The sequence below is a fragment of the Lissotriton helveticus genome, chromosome 4_1 (assembly GCF_964261635.1).
Source record: "Lissotriton helveticus chromosome 4_1, aLisHel1.1, whole genome shotgun sequence".
Taxonomy (NCBI): domain Eukaryota; kingdom Metazoa; phylum Chordata; class Amphibia; order Caudata; family Salamandridae; genus Lissotriton; species Lissotriton helveticus.
In genome coordinates, this window is record NC_136063.1 from 1,902,899,341 (window position 1) to 1,902,908,769 (window position 9,429).

Here is a 9,429-nt window from a genome sequence, read left to right on the forward strand (position 1 = left end):
TTAACCCTCTGGAGTCCGGAAGTGCCATCTTCTCTACGTGGACCTCGCCCCCTTCAAAGTATTCCTAGGTATATTTGCCTTCTTTGTATTTTTTATTGCCCTCTATTTTTACCTTCTTTTTCATCACAATTTGTCACTCTTCCGTCTCTTGTTTTCCTTACCTTTCCCTTTCTTTTCCCTCACTACTCTCTTCGTCATTCTGGACTTATGGATGTACCACTAACTACCATTTAATTATGTTATTTCTCTCATTACCTGTTTGGTTCATTTTTATATCCCCAAACGTATTTTGAAACGTCAGAGGTTTAATTTCCCTAATCCAACACCAAAGAGTATGAAATATTTTGTCAAAGTTTAATTCTCATATAGCTTTCTTGCAGGAGTCACATCTTCCAGAAAGCAAGTCTGTGAAACTTCATAAAGGGTGGGTGGGCGATGTACTTTTCTCACTGGGTAATGGAAAAAAACATGGTGTTATAATTTTATTTCATAAATCCTTGCACATTCAATTGGTGTCTCAGGACACAGACAATGAGTGAAGATGGTTTTTGGTCAAACTATGTATAGATAATATTCCAACTGTGCTCTTTGATGTTTATGGCCCTATTAATCAGGGCTGTAAGCTTTGGTCTGCTTATTCTCAGAAACTCTTACAATATCGAACTGGTAATTTTGTTTTAGTAGAAGATTGTAACTACTTTGTTGACCCTTTACATGACAGACATTCCTCAACTCATTATATTCCAAACAAATCGCAAAAAGCATTCATACAAGCTGCTCAGCAAAGCCAGTTAACAGATTATCGGCAATTATTTAATCCCACATTAAGGGAATATACACATTTCTCTCTGGTACACCATACACAATCACGGATAGATTATGTAGGAAAGTAGGATCTACTTTTATGGTTATCCCCACTTTTTGCCTGGTGCTATGCTGTTTCTGACTAGTCTGATTGGTAGTCTACTAATCAAGACCCCAGTCTCTTTGCATTCTCCTCTAAATGTGTATGGTAAGTATTTATTTGATTTATTTATTTATTTAAAGAGTTTTATATAGCGCTGGCTAGACCCGAAAGTATTAGAGTGCTTTACATGAGAATCAACAGTGTAACAGAAAAAGATCAACAATTACACATTGCATCAAAAAATAGGCAATACATTAGCAGAGGAGAGAAAGGAGAGGGAAGGGAAAAGTAGTGGAGGGGGCAGGGGAGGTGAGAGAGGGAGGATAAGGGAAGAGACAACAAGGAGAGATAAAAGGAAGTCTGTCTAAAGACCGACTGGGTAGGTGACGACCAAGGAGGGAATCCATGGCCCATCTCCCCTATAGCTAAACCAGGTAGTCGATGGGGTCTACATCATGGGCAATTACCACCAATTGGGCCTTCTTATTTTCAATCAGAGTGGTTACTGTGTGCACGCCTGCACGGAGCACTGGTGGCCTCTTGGTTGGAGCATCCCCCTTGCCTGCAGCCTTCTTTTCAGCTCGAGCCAAGAGCCTCTGCCTCTTCTCCTGCTTCGTCTCTGGTCTGTATTAGTGGGCCAGCTTAAAAAGCTGAGTAGCCGTCTGTCGGTCCAGGGCCTGCGTGAACTGGTTGATCGCAGGTGGTACTTTAAGCCTCTTGTAGAGGATGGACCTCTGGCGCTGCAGCCGGATGTAGCGGGGTCATTTCACCAAGCGAGTCAGATGACGCTTGGGCTGAATATCCTGGCCAATGCCATCATTTTTGGGTCTCTTCTCAAACAGGGGGTTGACGACTTTCTTGGCCTCGAGCTTCTTCACCACGGAAGGGGCCGGGCCACCTTTTTTCCTTTAGCCTTCTTCCCCTTCGGCATGGCTGACGGTGACACTGGTGTACCCTTATTAGTCCCTATTATATGGTGCTGAGGTGCCTATGGCATAGGTACACCAGGAGTCCCCCATGGGCTGAAGCATGTATCATGCCACCCATGAGGGACCACTCAAACTGTAACTACAGGCCTTACAAAAGATATAGGTTTCCCTATATCTAAGGTCACTGCACTTAAAACCTATAAGTCACCCCTTAAGCAAGGTTTTGCAGTCCTGAAGGCAGGGTGCTTGGTTCTACGTGTGAGGGTGCCCCTGCATGAGCAGGACACCCCTACAGCCTTCGGAGTCCATTCTCCCAGGGTGTAAGTGCATCAGCCATTACGATACATAGAGTGGCCGTGCGCAATTATGCGATGACCATCTCTAAACTGGCTGTAACGAACCCTGTCATGTATGGTTTCAAACACGGAATCAAACCCCCCACCGTAAACGGTGTGGGAGGTATGATTCCACGCACTGTAAAGCTCCTCCGGGAGGCACTCCATGCTCCTGGTACCACTCTTCTAGACCTGGACAGCACAACATGGATGCTGCCGGCCAGAGATACGATTCTGCCCTTCTGCTGCTGAGCCAAGCTCGAGCAGGGGAAGGCAGAACAATAGGTATCCTGTCACAGGAAGGTGTGACCACCTCCCAGATAGGTTTTAGTGTATTCGGAACAGGGTGGGGGGGGCTGGCCAGCACCAATCAGTCTGCTTGAAGGGACGAGTTGGTGTCCTTCTTGCACAGTCCAGTTCAAACAAGCTCAGGTAGCCCTTGGCTACCGCTCTGGGCGAAACTGGACAAAGGACATGGGAGTATCCTCCCCACTTTCCGACACCTCCCCTGGGAGGGAGCCTTGAATCGTCCCAACTCTTTCCTTAGGGTACTTAAGGGCTTACCTGTGGGTGGGGCCCTAGATTTGTCGTGGGACAAGATTAATTTCAAGACACCACTTTATCTTCGACCGTCTGGGCATTCTGGACTTCGCTCTGGGCATCAAGACAGCGACTGGGAAGACTCCTGCTGCTCCTAGTCTCATCGCCCTGCTCGTCTGCTGCAACGTCCATGCCTTTGCTCTATATAGGAACCTTCCAAGGCCTGTGGACAACCAAGACAACTGAAGGAATCTCCCTTGAAGTGAAGGAGTCACTTCCCTGCATATGCAGGCACCGCAACTACGCTCACCAGTCTGCTGATCCTGGGCTCCCACAGACTCCGAAAGGCTCAGCAACACAGTTGGTAGTTCCTCACATCCCTCGAGACCTGCCCTGTCCTCTCACCAAGTTTCAGGCCAGTATGCCTTGTAGAAGCCGCAGGAACCGAACCCCTGTGCACCTTGTCGACTTGCTTTTGCAGCAGCTGGTTAGCTTCCTTCCACCAAGATCTCTGGGCTCCGAGTAGCCCCAACCTCAAGCATCTCCTGTGACCAAGATCTTCATCCTCACTACATCACTTGCTTCGTGGGCTTGGATCTTTGGTGAGCTGCTTGAGGTCCTCTTGTGACTCCCATTCCTCTGGTCTGTGGATCCTCTTGAAGGTCTTCCTAGATTTCAGCGGCTATCCTGATTGCTTGGGCCTGCTTTGACTCCCCTGCCTGTGGTAAGTCACCCGCACCTTGCTGGTCCCGATCTTGCACCTTCTACGCTTTCCACTGTGTTTGCAGTTGCCAAGGCTTGTTGGTGCACCTGACAGACACCAACCCCTCAAGTCTCGACATCTCACATAGGACAGCTCGTGAACAGCTTCTGGTCTTCCACAGCATAGTCTGGTCTGCACAGTTGCAGCTCCAAGGTCATCATTAACTCTCCTGCCGCACCCAACATCGATGGGTCTTCATCTTCCATGCCTCCTGGTCACTCCTGAGTGGCACAGACTCTGTCCCCACTGCTGGCAGGTACTTCTCACCTTGAATCCAACTTTGGGTTCCACCTGACACTTTCACCTTCTCCAGCAACAGCATCTTCCTGAAGTCCTCCATTGGGTTCAACTTCGGTTTCCGACGCCACTTCACACCTATGCACCAAGCTTTCCTGGTGTAGGTATCCTGGTTCCTAGGGTATCTACAGGTGGGGTGGCTCTACAACGTTCTGCCTTCCACATGGTTTCTTCAGGGTCCACTGGGAAGGATCCTTTTTCTTTAAAATTGCAACCGCGACTTACCCATTGACTTGTATTGAGGCTGCGGTCATGTTCCGAGTCTGAACTCGGCCTCCTTGGGGTTCCTGTCTACCTACCTCAGGTGGTTCCTTGGGGCCCCAGGACTTCTACGTCTTTTAGGTATAGTCTTGACTCGAGTCGTGATTCGCTCACCACTATTTTAGTATAAGGTTTGTCTCCCCCTGGCGACCACTGTGTATTTCGTGCTACTTACCTGTTTCTATTGAAAAGTATTATGTGCATTGTGTATATCTCTGGCTAGATAATATTTGGATATGTTGGCGAATGTTCTAAATAAACATTTTTATAACTACATTGTGTGGTTCTTTTTCACTTAATTTATACCTATAAGATTACGTTCTGGTAAAACAAGCAGCTTTACACTCCTTCTGGACTAAGCCTGAAGGCTGCTCCCCACAGCTTCCACTTAGAAACCTTTCTAAGGTTGTCTAAGACCACTACAATCACCATAAGGGTTGTCTTGATTGGTGCAGGGTGCCCACATACATAAGTGTACACCATATACCAAGCCAGCTTCTCACAGATGATATCTTCACCTCTCACCTCTTCATTCAATCATTTATATGCAGCAAACATTGGTTCCATCTTAATCTCTGACCATGCTCCGATTTCTGTGTCTCTTGACCTTATACCCAAGCATGTCACTCCTAAAAGATGGAGGCTTTAATAACTCTTTACTACTAGACACCACATTTGCCTCCTCTTTTACTTCTTTCTTTCACTAATATTTCCTCCTTAACCATACAGATACTATTATATATTTCACACAACCTGGGATGCTTGTTAAGCCTCAGCTCGAGATTTTGTTATCAATTATGTATCTAAGAAAAGGAAACTTTCTCAGGTTCAGTCCAAACAAATAATTGAGAAGATTAGACATCTGGACTCTCCTATTACACATCTCGTACACAGCACTCATTACAATCACTTATTAATGCTACGTTTCTTTTCAACAAGGTTTCAACTGAAAACGCATCCTCTTACCTCCTTAAATCTAGAGCCAAATATTATCGAGGTCAAAACAAATCTGGGAAATTATTGGCAAGTATCTTAAAGTTAAGCAAAACAAAGTACTCATCAATCCATTATAGATGACACTGACACGGTACATTATACAGATTTGGATATCTTAACTTAATTTTTTTTTAATTTACACCAAACAATATTTACCTGAACATATACCCTCAGATTCAGATATCTTACAATGCCTATCACCTACTCAAAAAACAGAATATTTCCAAATAGACTTTTTATCCCTAGAAACAGACGTCACATATTCAGACCTTCATCTTGCGCTTCTTCCCATCAAAAAGGACAAGGCTCCTGGACCAGATGTTTTATAGCTGAATTGTATATATTCTTTTCAAACTACTACTTCCAAAATTATGCTCTTTTATTCGTTCCTTTACTAAGCCTCTCAACTCTTCTGACTCTATTCCAGATTCCGAAGGATGTAAAAACATTATTGCAAGAAATACAGACTCAGTCAGTCAGTCAAATCACTTTATTCGGTTAGATAAAACCCATAAAAGTACAAAACATATGTGTACGGACCCTTACAAAATACATTTAGCCAGAGCAATTCACATACACTACAAAGTTTTTTTTTTAAAGACATGACTATATATATAAAACAATCTTGTAAAAAGACAATCAATTACGTAGGTTCCTGAGTCTCACAGCTGCTACAAAAAAACTTGCTATATAGAAAATTTCGCTAGGCTCATTTAAGAGTTGGACGTACATTAATTTGAATTTGAATTTTAAAATATTTATTAAGCGCACTTATACCGGAACGGTTTCATGGCGCTAGACAGCGGTGAACCAATGGAGGCGGAGGGGAAGGCTAGGCTGCTGCAGATCTAGAAAACAGGAAGGTCTTGAGAAGTTTGCGGAATTCCAAGTAGGAGGATGAAGTCCTAAGTGCAAAAGGAAGCGAATTCCAGAAGGATGGAGCTAGCACCGCAAATCTGGCCCCCCCGGACTTCTGCTTCCTGAATCGGGGGACTGACAAGAGGGCCTGGTGAGCGGAGCGGAGCTCTCTAGTCGGAAAATAGGATGAAATGGCTTCACAAAGGAAAGCGGGGGCAGTTCCCGACCTAGCCTGATACGTGATGCAGCCCAACTTGAAAAGGGCCCTCTCCCTCACCGGTAACCAGTGCAGAGACTGCAACAGAGGGGTCGCATGGTTGGTTTTGGGAAGACCATAAATCAGGCGGGCCGCCTGATTTTGTATCAGTTGGAGCCGGCGGATCAGGTAGGCTGGAGCACCATTATAGATCACATTCCCATAGTCAAGGCGCGATAGCACCATGGCCATGAGAATGAGCTTGAGGGCGGCGACAGAGAAGAATCGAGAAACCTTACGAATGGTACGGAGGGAAAAGAAACAGGCAGACACCACTGAGTTAACCTGCGTATGAAGGGTGAGCAGGGGGTTAATAAAGATACCCAGGGTTTTAACCTTGGGAACCGGAAGGGGAGGGGGGCCAAGAGAATGGGGCCAAAAAGAAGAGGACCAAGGACTGCAACCACCCCCCGTCAACACCAATTCGGTTTTGTCGGGGTTTAGTTTGAGGTGGTTGCAGTTCATCCACTCTTGGATGAAAAGCATGACTCTCTGGAAATTCAGGGCAGAGGTGGGGGAACAGGAGAGATTGAAAATAAGTTGGAGGTCATCGGCGTAATTACACACCGAGACCTCCATCTGCTGTAAAGAAAAAATGAGGGGTGAAATGTATAAATTAAATAACAAGGGAGACAGGGAGGAACCCTGGGGGACGCCGCAGGTCACTCTCCGAGGTGGGGCAGCAAAGTCGGCCAGATGGACGGCCTGCTCCCTGTCCGTTAAAAAGGATCGGAGCCAGGCAAGGGCCGTGCCCCCAATGCCCGCCGCCTCGACACGGGTCAACAGAATGTCGTGGTCCACCGTGTCGAACGCGGCGGACAGATCTAACAGGACCATTAGAGCAGTTTAACCTGGGTAAATCCCTTTTTCTTTAAAACAGGAAATAAAAACGTCTTTCTGATATCATTATAATGTTCACAGAACATGGTGAAGTGCATGGTATCTTGAGCTGAAAAGTTATCACAGGTACAAGGCCCTAGCTTATTTTGTTTACACCACCCCTGTGATTTACCTAGAAAGAAGTGAATAAGATCGAATCGAAACCTGGATAAAAGCAAGCGATGGAATGGCCTATTTACAATTTTCAAATATGATTCCATCATGGGTGCAGTTTTTAAAAGATAATGTGCTCTAACCGACGGTTGTCTTAACTCCAACTGTTCTCGCTCACTTGACCACAAATTCAGGAGCTGTGTTCTGACCCGCACCAGATCTACGTTCACAATCTTATCAGGATGGTCAAAAAGTTCTTGACAGGCCACACCGGCTAATAGGTTCTTAATATAATATAGCCATGTGATTTTATGAGCTCAATCCAAAGAGACACAATCCCTTATAATTCTGTGGTTTATGTCAAGTTGTGGATTAAGCCACATTTTTAACCAGCAGATTACTGGGGCTAGCTTCAGTTTATCAGTTATATGGCTCATCCCTAGTTCTTGGTGTACAGCAAAAGTTGGAGTGGATTGGGGGACCAACAAAAGATTGCGGAGAAACTTGTTCTCCACTCTTTGTAGCCCCTCCATGGGCCCCGGATAGATGAACCATACATAGCTATTGCTATACACTTGGATTTGTAGATGTTTATACTGGCCTCTACCGGTTTTGCCCCTAGCCACTGAGCAAAACCGTTCACTGCCGCATTTGCTCTAGCCATAGCATTGGTCTTGACCTTATGTTGTGCGGCCCAGGTCCCTCTTTCGTCGAACAAAACCCCTAAATATGTAAACGCGGGCACCCGGGTTAGTTCTATGCCTTCGTAAGAAAAGGTTCTTAAGTTGCTCTTTTTTTTCGGCCTAGTGTCATTACAAGGGATTTGGCAGTATTTACCCTAAGATCCAATGAATTCATAAAAAGCCCAAAGGCATCTAAAAGCTTCTGTAGGCCGACTGATGTACGCGCTAATAAGACAGCATCGTCGGCGTACAGAAATACTGGGCAGCCATCATGACCTATTAGCGGAACATTCAGACTAGCTAAATCTAAAACTTTGCCTAAATTATTAATATAGAGAGTAAAAGCAGTGGAGCTAAAATACAGCCTTGTCTTACTCCCCGGCCTGACCTAAAGTGCCTGGTGCAATTACCTTCTTGATCAATCCTTACCCTGGAAGTGAGATCCTGATGCAAATCTGCTAGAAAGGAGACCAGGCTGGTTTCTATCCCCATTTCCGTTAAAATTTGCCACAATTTTGACCTATTGACCAAGGCAAAAGCTGACGATAGGTCCATAAATGCCAGCTGTAATGTCCCTTCTTTAGCTAGAGTGTATTTCCCAGCTAATAAGGATAAATTAAGACACTGGTCTTGGGTCCTCTTGCCACTTCTAAAGCCATACTGGATGTTGGACACAACCTGATTTTCATCCAGCCAATCAGTTAATTTGCCCAAAATCACTCTCCCTAAAACTTTAACTACCAAATCAATTAGGGAGATGGGTCTATAACATTTAGGATCCCCTCTCTGACCTTTTTTAAAAATGGGCACGATTATGGACGATGTCCACGAGAAAGGCAAACCTTGTCTGGCACAAACATTAAAAACATTAGTCAAACTTTTGGCCCAAAATGAGGGATACAACTTGTACAGATCCGCCGGGACTCCGTCTGGGCCTGGAGCCTTGTTACTCGTCATGTTCCTAATGGCCAATTCTACGCTCTCCACACAAAATGTCAAAACAGTGGCGGACCCTCTTGTAACATGTGCGATCACTTGATCCACACATTCAGGTGTCTCATAAATGGCCTCAAAGTGGGCAAGCCATTGATCCTCGGTAATATTACATTCAATCGGAGTATTACCTACACCCGAGAAAAATGATTTGTTCACAATGGCCCAAAAACTACTACTGTCTTTTAGAACTTCCACCGAAGTTAAGGCATCCCAGGCTTCTCTTTTAATTTCATTTTTCCGGGTAGAAAGTGCTGCCTTATACTCCTTTCTAAGTGTCGCTAATTGGCTTCTGTCTTGGGGGGACCTTTTTAAGGCAGTCATCAAGTTGCGATGTGCGCTGGAGCAGTTACTATCGAACCACCTCTCTCCCCTAAATTGACCTGGTCTGGCAGAATAGGTCAGGTCTGTAGCTACCTGAGCACAGATGGTTTCAAAGGCCCCCAGGACTGATGAACCCTCGGTCGCCCCATTCAGGCATATAGCCATCTTTTCTTCTACCTTCGTGGCTAGTTCTTGGAAAAAAAATTCAGGTAAAACTTTTGCCCATTTAAACCGCCTACCTTGATCTGTAGGTTTCAAACTAAGTTCCTCTCTAGGTGTACTTATGTTCCTTTT

General features: G+C 45.2%; 1 pseudogene; it reads right to left on the minus strand.

Annotated features, from left to right (window-relative positions):
• Nucleotides 1-1,332: 1,332 nt before the first annotated feature.
• On the minus strand, nt 1,333-1,843 carry LOC144827742 (large ribosomal subunit protein eL8 pseudogene; annotated as a pseudogene).
• Between the last annotated feature and the right edge of the window lie 7,586 nt (nt 1,844-9,429).